This window comes from Leptidea sinapis, chromosome 1 (genome assembly GCF_905404315.1).
Source record: "Leptidea sinapis chromosome 1, ilLepSina1.1, whole genome shotgun sequence".
Classification (NCBI taxonomy): Eukaryota; Metazoa; Arthropoda; class Insecta; order Lepidoptera; family Pieridae; genus Leptidea; species Leptidea sinapis.
Window position 1 is genome coordinate 11,326,287 of NC_066265.1, and position 12,812 is coordinate 11,339,098.

The 12,812-nt window shown below is 33.8% G+C and overlaps 1 protein-coding gene across 3 annotated transcripts in view; it reads left to right on the plus strand.

Moving 5' to 3' along the window:
* The window catches only part of LOC126966448 (myotubularin-related protein 4-like), a 117,060-nt gene that overhangs the window by 34,484 nt on the left and 69,764 nt on the right, over nt 1-12,812 (plus strand). The gene's annotated exons all lie outside the window — the stretch shown is intronic.

The window sequence follows — 12,812 nt, forward strand, 5'->3', positions numbered from 1 at the left end:
TTATTTAACTTCCGTGGTCGTCTACAGAGCTTTAATTTATGAAAACACATAAATATATAGTCAATTTGAAATTCAGTTTTTTTTAAGCCGCCAGATATATGTGCCTACAATTTGATTGGAAAATTTACGCGCAATTAATGGAAAGCTTGCTTGCCGCATTAGGGAGAGGTTATGCAATTGGAGACCGCCACGTGGCAGACAGTCATAACGCGCATGTCTGTCTGGTGTACGATGCAGCTTTTACGTGGAATTTCTTGAAAGAAAAAAAAAAGAAGTCGGTATATCCAATACACGTATAAGAATTATTATAAGTTCCAAGTACAGCTAAAAACAATTAAAACAATGTAAAACTTATGATACTTATGTTTTATACCTATTATTTATTTATATGATAGAATAATAGAAAGCTTAAGACAATAATAAGACACCGTTTTTCAGAAAGTCGTTGTGTGCAATTGTAATTGATTGTAACAATTGTATATTACGTTAAACTTAATATGGCCACGTGGAATTGGTTTCTAATGCGCAAGTCTACGTGCCACAGCTGAGTACAGAGAAAATCGTTAAGTTATTCTTCGAACCACAACTGAACGACACTTTTAAGGGTCAAGAAGCTATATAATTTGAGAAACCGCATCATTTTGTTGGCATCCGAAGTTCAAACTTATTCTTATTAATAATAGGTACTAAAATCCATAACCATATCGAATACTATGTAGAAAGATTTTTATTTCATAACATTCAGTCATAATGTTAACACCAGGAACAGACATAAACTTATGATGCCTACTAATCGGCTGAGTCGAGTTAGTAAGTCTTTTGTGGGGCGATGTATATGCTTTTACAACAAGATCCCAGAAAATGTTCAAAAGAAAAGTATTACGTTATTCGAAAGAATTGTTAAAAAACGTTTGTGTGGTAAAGGTTACTATAACATAAATGACTTTCTTAATGATACCACAGATTGGAAATGGAGTGACCGCCCTTAGGCTATTAAATAATAAGTTTAATTGTACAATATTACTTTGTAATCATATTTATTCGATGAAAAAAAAAGCCCGCTGAGTTTGTTGCGCCCGTTCTTCTCAGGTCTGAGGAATTCATTTTGGAATGGGTGGTAGTTTTTTGACTTTCAATAAGTGGTGTCACATCCTATCTTCTATATATATAAAAATGAATTGCTGTCCGTTAGCCTCGCTAAAACTCGAGAACGGCTGGACCGATTTGGCTAATTTTGGTCTTGAATTATTTGTGGAAGTCCAGAGAAGGTTTAAAGGGTGAAGAAATAGGAAAATGCTGTTGAATTAAAAAAAACAACAAATTTGTTTTTCCTTTGATGTGTCCATACATAATTTCAATGAGAGAATTTATTGACGCACGGTTTGTCAGTTCTGCTGTCAAACAATTTCATTACGACAGCAGGGTGCATATTTTACGAAGTAATTTTTGATGTTATGATATATTATTGACAAATTCATATAAAAACATTATTTTATTTATTATATACAGAACAACGTGTGTCGGGTCAGCTAGTTTTGAATAAAAATATTTCAATTTGAATTCCTATTGGAGTTATGTGTATTCTAGTACGTACACCTCAAAAATCTATTAATACGCGATCCGTGACGTGTCTTTGTAATAAAGTTTGTAATTATTATCGATATTTTTTACATTTCCTACAAATAATATCTATAACCCGGTCAACCAATTTGTACACACGTATATCTCTCATTGCATAATTCCTCAATTATGAATAAATACGGTTCAGTAATTCTAAATTTATGACGATACCGTCTAACAGCATTTATTTTTTATTCATACAGATTTGATATTTGCAAAGCTCCCAAGGTCGCTTCATCTTGCTGTGTGCGTCTGATAAACCGGTTCTCGACAATCGTATTAGCTTCAATGTATCAGTTTGTGATAATCATCGCATTAATAACAGGAAGAAATATAACTTTTTTATGCCTCTTACTCAGGGGTGCTCAAGCTTGAACTGCTGGCGATCTACCTCAAAATTGTTAGACTACGATCGATCGGCTCTGAGAGGCTTCAAGTATGTGTGATGAAGGATTGTCGTCTAGGTAGAGTGTCACGATGACATACATATTAGTTTTGCGCAAAATATGCATTTTTTTAGTCAAGTTAAGTGTAGGTCTACTCTTAAATGTCAATGAAAAAACTCATAATTATTATTCAAAATTGCGAGTTTATTGGTTCTTACAAAACAAACGCGTTCTAAAGTTCTAAGCTTAACTAAAGAGCGACTTTGGATGTTGAATATTCATGACATTGCATGTCCTGAGCATACTTTTCATAAGATGGTACGCAATTACCGATTTTAGTTTATCATACCGGATTTTTTCTCGAGATCGACTCAAAAAGCACTCGCGATCGACCAGTCGATCCCGATCGACCGTTTGAGTACCCCTGCTCTTACTAATCTAAGTCTTGTTATTAAGTTGGGTGAACTATATACATCCACTAGCTGACCCGATAGATGTTGTTCAGTACATAATAAATAAAGTACAATTTTTTATGAATTTGTCAATAATATTTCAAAACATCAAGAATTATTTCGTCCCAAATCGAAATAAAAACTATCCTATCAATGAAGTTGCACTAAACTGCACTCCATGAAGTAATCCCCATTTAAATCCGTTCGTTTGTTTAGGAGTCCATCGCGGACAAACAACGTGACACGTAATTTATATATATTATTAAGATAACAGGATCCCAGAAAATTTGTTGCCTTATTCTTAATGTATGGTATCTAACATTTGAAAAAAAGTGTCCATGTCAAATTTTGATAAAAATATTGAGCTTGTATGAGAATTTGACTTGCGGTTCAATACTTCGAGTGGCCGTGTTATCTCAAACGTTATTATTTACGTTTTAGCTGTTATCATCAAAATATTAAAAGTTTTATCAGAAATGTCTTTGTTCGACCTTGTCGGCTTGTTCGACCTTGTGTGTTTGTGCATCTAGATAATTGTCAATGTAAATAACTCCAATGACATATTATGATGTTTAGGATGAGAGGTGCTTTTGGAAGTGCAAATATTTCTTTATTCTTAACTAGTGTTACCAAATTTTATTAGAATAAATTGAGTATATCTGATATTGAAGTAGTTAAATAAATAATATGGCCTTCTAAAAAAAAATTATTAGTTATTTTATAATTTTTAAAAAGAATGCAACAATTCTCAAAGTAATTTGTGACATGACATCGACATTCAGAAACGTCCGAATGTGGCCTTGGGGAATTGGTGATACCACCATATTGACAGTAAATAATTATAATATTGACAATCTTTTTACACAAATTCTCTCGCCTCAAATTAAGCATATATAGCCTGTGTTATGAGTTGCAAGACAACGATAAATTTAATACAATATACTTATTTAAACATACATAAATACATATAAACATCCATGACTCGGAAACAAACATCCATATCCATCATATAAATGCTTGCACCTACCGGGATTCGAACCTGGGACCTCTAGCTTAGTAGCTAGGATCGCTAACTACTCGGCTATACAGGTCGTCGTAAATAGTCGACTACTTTGGGTCTTATAAAGGGTTTGCATAATATTACACGACTGGCACTAGTTTAGTAAACTTTGTGTAAAAAATAATATTTCAGCATACTTTATTAGTGTCATAGACTACAGAGTACACGCACATGGAGTTCAATACTCTATTTTAGAGTACGATTGGCAACGCTAATCTTACGATTACCGCAATAATTATTGACTGTCTACCCACAGTAGATGCATTAATACACACACTATAAATAAATGATGATATTAGCCAAATATTTTGTAAACATGAACCCCGTTATTCATATTGGTCCGCTAACTTTAAACAGCCGCTTAGGAGTGTTTTTTTCTCATTCTGACTTAGGTCAATAGAAGAAGACAGAGTGAGAATTAGCAATGCTTTAAGTTAGCAGACTATTATGAATAAGAGGGTAAGTATATTATCATATCATGAATAAATAATATTATAATATCTTTAAATTTAACAACCAGATCAGGGTGCAAGGTTAAATCAACAGTTTATTGCATATTTTGTTTTAAATCTGGATCAATATCAATGATTAATAATAATTTAAAGATTATAGCGTCCCATTCAAAATTAGTTGAAGAAAAGAACATTTTAAATGTGGTTATTAAGTTTTTAATAATACAGGATAATGAGACTTGCAATCTTAGGGATTGGTCTATGTATTTATCAATTTTCTATGACAAAACCTAATTCAGTATGTATTTAACGATATAACAACATTTAATTTGTTAATTGGCCTGATAACACTACCAGCAATGGAAACGGTAGGATTTGATACTACGGGATTTCTTTTCGGATAGATGAAATAGTCCTACTCGGAATTGCAAGTGACGATCATGCAATTTTGTCGTGTTTCATGCCTGTGAAATAATTTTGAATGGGACAGAAAACACGGTTGCGATGGTAATTCAATAATCCGGTTGCAATTTTAGAATGTTATTGAATATCGCGGTATTCTTGGCGATCGACCGCGACGACGAAATCTAATGTTCTAGATACAGGCCGATATCTTATTTCAATATTTACATAATACATTAAAATAACGCTTGCGAATATATTTATAATTGCGACGGATTAAAAGCTAATTTTCTGTGCCAATGCGATGTAGAGGAATGCCGGTAATGTGAGAGAAGTGAATGGGGGCCAGTTGATATTCTTGCGGTCCAGCGGCTTCAGCGAGAGCAGACTCAATAATCTAAATGCAGTACATTGCCGGTGTTTAAAGCACATGCCAAGGGTTGCGTGGTTTCTGACAAGAAGTGTGCTCTGTTCTCGATAATTGTCCGTTAATTTTTTTCGGGTACATGTGCCGTGCATTCCTCAGTGAGTACTCAAGATATTGTACATTAAGATTATTAAAAGTATTGTCAATAGTTACTATTTAATTTAAACGGAAGTCAATCGACCTATAATTTTTCTATGAAATCTATGAGTTGCCACACACAAAACTAAAAAACACGCTTTGGTTGAAAAGATAATGGTTGAAATTTAAAAATTTACATCAATCCCTACCTTAACGAAGGTACATGAAAAAGTATATTTAAATTAACATAATTCCTATTTTGAAAATTGAAAAATAGAATAATTTTATCAAATTAATGTAATGTCGTCGGTCCTCGACCACGATATATCTACGAAGTTTGAACAGGTGAAGCTAGGAAAAAGCGTGTATATAAATATTCAGAATAATTAGATAGTGATTTCATCTGCGTAAAATTTGGTTATACATATAACGCTCCCATGGCTCATTTTGAAAACATCAATTTGGTAGTTTAGGCGTAAATGAGGAAGACTGACACCGGAGTTACTTTTACATTTACAATATTTTAATTGTATGGATTCGTTCCTATAAAAGAGTTAGTAATTTTTTTTGTTCCAATTAACTCGGAGTATGTCGTTTTATGCGGAAATTAGAGAGAGGGATAAGATTCCCTCCTTTGCTTCGTTCTTATAACTAGTTTAGTCTTATTATTGCGGTTTTCAAGCAGCTTTCTTCCATGTACTATAAAGCTGTGGAATGAGCTTCCCTTTGCGGTGTGTGTGCAAAAAATTCGTATTGACGACATGGGTACCTTCAAAAACAGCACGTACACCTTCCTTAAAGGCCGGCAACGCTCATGTGATTGCTCACTTAACACCAGGCCAGGTGACCCGAACGCTCGTTTGTCCTCCTTTTCCAAAAAAAAAAGAAAATATTAATCATTTCATCTTATGACAAAAATGTTATCAGGAAGGAGCGACCTCAATTGCCCGGAATGCACTTCCAAGCAAATACCGGTTGTGTTGCAAGAGCAGTGACCACCAGGGCAGCATGAGTTCCCTACGTCTATAAAAAAAAGAACATCTGATATTGTTGTGAACGAATACGATTCAGCTGGACATACAAATTCAAATTCAAAAACACTTTATGTAGGTCACAGGAATGACACTTATGAATGTCAAAAAAAAAATATAAAAATATTGTTTCTTATTGAATTTACCGCTACTTCGTAAAGGGTTGAGCTAATGAGAAGAAGTAGCAAGAAACTCATTGCCACTCTTTTAAGTCAAGATTTACATTTTAATTGTTTACAAATAATTTCAATTACAATATATGCAAAGTGACGCAACATAAATACTCAAATGTCAAAAACTGAAAGGCTTACATGAGTAAGTCAAAAAAATAAAAAAAGGTAAATTAATACTTATAAACACAAGAATTATTGAGTATAGTAGATGCATCAATCCACACATACCGTAAATAAATAGAGGCATTATGTGAGCATTTCATAAAATAAAATATATAATAACTTTAACTTTAAAGGAAATAATAATAATAAAAAAACACATCAAGCAGGCATACATGTAATGAAATTACATTACAAAATAATTTGTTAAACGAGCAACTAATACTGTAACCGAAATAGCGACACTAATTAATTAACTAAATTATCATATTCATAATTAACTTCACCCGAAAATATGAAAATTAATTAATTAACTACTTATTTGCTGATCTTAATTTAAAAGCACTTTAGTAATATGTACTGAGTTTTTAATATGACTGATTTTTCTTGACGTGAAAACTTCTGAAATCGCGCTGAGCAATATATTTTGTGGGTACTGAATGAGACTGAGCCATTACACTCGCCTATATAACGCTCGTTTAAGTAAGTAAGATCTTTTTTTTTATGGAATAGGAGGACAAGGTAGCGTACGGGTCACCTGTTGTTAAGTGATCACCGCCGCCCACAATCTCTTGCAACACCAGAGGAATCACAGGAGCGTTACCGGCCTTTAAGGAAGGTGTACGCGCTTTTTTTGAAGGTACCCATGTCGTATCGTCCCGGAAACACCGCACAAGGAAGTTCATTCCACAGCTTTGTAGTACGTGGAAGAAAGCTCCTTGTAAACCGCACTGTGGAGGACCGCCACACATCCAGATGGTGGGGATGATATCCTATTCGGATTCGATACACAAGTACTTAATTAAGTACAATGAAATAATCCATAATTCATGTGGTAATTGTGGTTTCGTTATCACGAATAAAAACTATTATTTCATTTTTGCTCCAGTAAATCAACGATAGGCGTCGGTGACCGCATTCCTCGTCAGCACGCACACACGCAAAGTGGAGCGGGCATCCGTCGTACTGTTACACTAAGTCTTCTCGTATACAGTGCGCTACCTCGTCACATCTTCTGTTGCCCTGGTACCTACATAAAAATTTCGTGTCACGTTGTTTGTCCGCGATGAACTCCTGGACTACTGAATCGATTTTAATCAAATCGTATGCAGTTTTTATTTCAATTCATGGCCCTAATATCTTTTTAAATTTAATATTTTATTTCTGTATGAATAATTCTATGAGAAAAATTTTTGACTCACATACAGTTCTATTCTAAACAATTTTTTATTTTTTTAAAGTAATAATCCTCACTTCTGGGATTAATCACACAAATTAAATTTATAAACAATCTAAAGCCGCAACCTGAGAGTTGAACACGACATATACAAGATTTCTCAACGACACGTCACCCGAACGGTTTGCTTAATGGAAGAGCACTCGCATGGAACGCGAGAGGTCGGGTTCGAGTCATGTAGTAAATTTTGTTTAGAAATTTATTTTTTATAGTTTTATTGTGACATTATCTAATTACAAGAACAGGGAAAAACGAAATGGTTATTGTAATTTAAAAAGTCTACTTTCGTAAGTAATTGACTAAAAAGATTATTAAATTTTGATGTGAATTTTGTATAATATATTTTGCATTTGTTTAGGTAAGACGAAGCGCACCAGCCACAAGCTAGTTTGTGTATTTATTATTTATTTATTTATTAAGAATAATATACATTTTGACAAAAGCCGTCTAGACATACCGTCTAGGGGACTAGTCGACTAGGGGACCATACAATCTCACTATATATTGTTTAACAATTAACAAAATAAACATGTTATCAATTTTATTTCCAATAGATATTTTTTAACGTATTTTTAAATTTAATTTTATTGGGCTCGTTTCTAATATCGAAGCAAGCAGTTAAGGATATAGGGGTGGCGTTTCTAAATAGTTCTACCACATGTATGTATGTATATTACAGCCATTGTAAAATACCCTATTTGATTGAAAAGAGTGGCCGTTGAGGTTCTTGTATGTTCTTCTTACGAGCTCAACGATTTACGAACATATGGTAAATTCAGTAATATAAAATCAATATTTAAGAGACCCCGCAAACTGCAGACTTTTGATCGGCCGATAGTTTGGTTGGTTTCTTAATCAGTATGAAGATGTATGAGAGTGCGCACATTATAACGATTCGGTATTGGCCGACAAAAAAGTTTGATGGGCTACACGATTGCCTTCAAACTGAACCGTCAGCAAACTATCGGCCGACTGTTAAATCAATACAGCGCTCTTCTAGGCGCGCACACCACCGATTGTTTAGTCGGCCAGACTCATCAATAGCCGATTTAAAACTTATAGCGAATCGTCCCTAAAACTGTCGGCCGATAGTTGTCTAGTGTGCGCACTCATCACAGACCCAACTGTTTAGTCGGGCCAGTGTGCGCACTTAACAGCCGAACTGAAACAAACTATCGGCCGATCGAATACCATTTCAACTTATGAGTGTAACTACTCATCCTAAACTTCCAATCTTTATATATGTCACTGAACTCCTCCAAGACGGCTGGACCGATTTTGATGAAATTTTTTGTGTGAGTTCAAGGGGATTCGAGGATGGTTTAGATTCACAATTGAACTACCTCCTAAACGGCTGGACCGATTTTGATGATATTTTGGTGTGTTCCAGTGAATTTGAGATTGGCGTGTGTCTTCAGGTGGATTCGAGAATGGTTTAAATTCACAATTAAACCACCACCTAAACGGCTGGACCGATTTTGATGATTTTTTTGTTTGTTTCAGTGAATTTGAGATTGGTTTAGATTCTTAATTCCGTCCATATAATATAATTCTCCTGCTCATGTGATGTTAGTGAACTCCTCCTAACGGCTGGACCGATTTTTCACATTTAAGACGTGTATACAGGACAACGTCTGTTGGGTCCACTAGTTAAAGATAAAATTATTACGATATTAAACTATGCGGCTTGTATCAATGTCCAGGACATTTTTGGTCTCGTAACTTAAAACATACAATCGTTATAGAACAATCTCTCATAAACACATGCTTAACGCCACTACCATCTCAACATCTATCGGATAAATCAATAAGGCTTTACGGAAAGGAGTCTAGTAAGGCTTCGCGGGTAATTATAGTGTATGGCGTGAAGCGCCGGCTTATGGTATCCAACGGCTTAGTATGTTGCATCGATTTGTTGTCGACTGTAATTGTTTTATTCGAAATAAAATTAAACACATGTACAGGATGTCCCAAAGTTATGGGACATGAAGGGAAATTACCTTAAATATCGTTGACAGGGTATTTTACGAATAATCAATGCTATCTATGGAATGATAATATCTCTACTTTTCGGACGTCGTCGTCGGCAGTAAATAACTTTCTTGAAATTTGACTCAAACATTTTACGTTGCTCCTTTCTTTTAAAATACTATGTTACTTAAGAAGAGTTATTAGTTTTTGGCCATTGTTTCGATTGGCATCATTTAATTGGGGTTTTTTTTTTACATTTAAGTCGTTTCGATTCCCAGACGAGGCAAGTATTTTTTAGAAAATCTTTGAATGCAGAACTACTAACATTTAAAAATAACAAAGTATTCTTTCAGTAAAATACCCTATCTACGATATTTAAGGTACTTTCCCTTCGTGTCCCATAACTTTGGGACAGCCTACATATTTATGTTAGCAATGAATTTTAATAGTGTAAAACATTACGTGAATTAAATTGATATGGTTGGATTTTTTTTTTTATACGAAACTATAAGATTAAAATAATCTTAAAAATAGTGGAATAATATTGAAAGAAAGAAATATATATTATTTTTATATTGAAACTTATAAGTAGTATGTAAGTTTACACAAATACAAAAGATTTATAAAATAAACTTAAGATTTTGATAAACAAGCAAAAAAAACTTTATACGATTAAAAAAATGGTCCCAACTCAACATGTTTGCTAGTTTGAAAACCAACGCGGGTCTACCGTTGGGCCATTTGTTGACGTCATGATAAATATGAAGATATTATATATAAAGCAAAAAATTTTTAATGGCAGCAAATTAAAAGTAACATGGAATAAAAACTATATCTTATAAACGAATTTAAATTTAATTTCTTAATGTATCGATCTGATTTATATATAACGATGGGCAATGAGTTATAAATTTACGTTTGTACTTGTATACTATTGATTTTATAGAATACTAGCTGACCCAGCAAACGTTGTATTGCCGATATTAAAATCGCGATACAAAAGTAACTTTTGAAGTTGTATGTATTTTTTAATGCTGACTCATAATCAAACAAATGTAAAAAAAAACATTTTGGCGTGGACCACCCTTAACATTTAGGGGGATGAAAAATAGATGTTTTCCGATTCTCAGACCTACCCAATATGCACAAAATTTCATGAGAATCAGTCAAGCCGTTTCGGAGGAGTTTAACTGCAAACATCGCGACACGAGAATTTTATATGTTAGATAGACGATTATGTAATATTATTTCAAATTGCTGTATAGTTTGAACATACATAGATTGTGATACAAGTATTAAATATAAATATAATAAGAATAGTTTTTTCCCATGAATGATACGTGAAGCCATACGAAATAGTAAAACATCAAATGTATCGAGATTGACAATGGTATAGACCAGAGATTAGCAAACTTATTTCTTTGAAAATCAATTATTTTTCAGCACCACCAATTTTTTATACACTCCTAGTACAAGTATTCCTAGTTTTATTCCTAATTGGAGCGTCCGTGCACTCATACATTTTAAATTCATATCCGTGATTCTTCAAAGTGGCCGTAATACAAATACATACATTCAATTCGTATTTTTTTTTTCATGGATCCGGAAAATCACGGATGAGTGAACAAACACCCTTATTCTAAATTTTAAGTATAAAGTATCTAAATGAATTTACAAATCAAACATCTCTCCTGACGCGTCATTACCCCTCATTTTTGTCTGGGTCCTTTAACGCCCCCCGTCTAGGTCTCTATAGCCCACAAGGGGGCGTTATCGCCTACTCTGAGAAAGACTGGTATAGACCTACGCGTTCTTACTTAAATGGTCACTGCTATGATGTCAGGAATATAGAAATGTCTCAAATGATATTTACCAATCATTCCATATAATATGCTATTTACACCGTATGTATTAGATTGTAATAAACAAAAAACTCACGTATGTGCCGTTAATGATATTAATTAATTAATAGTTAGAGACCTATCTACTAAGATCGAGGTCCCGGGTTCGAATCCCGGGAGGTGCGAACATTTATATGATGAATATGGATGTCTGTTTCCGAGTCTTTGATGTTTATATGTATTTATGTATGTTTAAGTAAGTATATCGTTGTTTTGCAATCCATAGCACAGGCTATGCCTAATTTGGGGCAAGATAATTTGTGTAGAAGTGTAATTTTTTAGCTATGAGAAAGAAATAAGGTGTATATATAATATATGCAGACCACATGTCTTGAGTCCCGTTTAACAAAGCACCGTCTCCTTAATAATACATATTAGGTTGATATGATTTTATACTAATAATATGTCCTAAAGTGTACCTAGTGTACTCAATGATTATAGAGTACATTCTGTCGTGGACGAGTTAAGACAAGCGGCAGTAATTGTCATGATATGATCTGTTGACAATATCTTGTTACGTTCAATGATGTGTTTAACCGCATTCGTTGTATACTGTGTCATGACGGGCGAAATAGCATGTGCAATGTATGAAGATGTTGGATATTATACGCTTCCTTATGTATGCAAATTGTATATTAGCAGACAAAGATAGTCCATGGTCAATTATATTACTATACATGAAGAACAGATGATATAGTTAATGTTACGGCCAGGGTTGTACTTGAAAACTTGTAAGTGGTCTTGAGATGGAATTGAGACGAATTTTGGCTTAGTCTAAAATTTTTATATTGTTTTAATGTAGGAGTGTGCGCGGGTAATGTATGTATGTTTGTTTGTTTGTAACGGACTCATTTGGGCGCGATTTTGACCTACTTTAAACGGCCAGATTTCGTTCAAACTTCGCAGATTTATCGAGGACCGATGACAATACAATTAATTTGATAAAATTACTCCGTTTGTCAATTTGCAAAGTAAGATTTTTGTTGATTTATATATTTTTTTCATCGTCTCGTCGATACGGTAGGAATTGATTTTCATTTTAAATTTCAACCAATGCTTTTCAACCAAAGCGTGTTTTTTTTATACTACTTTTGATATTATTATTTGCAAATATATTACGTATCTATATTATTTGAAGGTGGTTTGTTCTCCCGTCGGAGTTATGAACTTTCCTTATACCATTGGCAGGATTCTTTGTGCAATATATTGGCTAGGTGGATAACAAAGCGGTGTTCTTGGTACTTTATGATGTGAAGTGGAACCAAATTACAGGGCGAATGATACTTACCGTCTTATGCCTTAAAGTGACGAGCGTAATAATTGCGATGCTGCTCTAAATTTCGGGTTTAATAAAAAAATCCTGAGAGGCACACTGCATTGTAATGATAAGGGCGTATCACTTATAATAATTAAAATAATATAGCCTTTATTCAGATGGCAAATTTACATATTGTATATTTCTA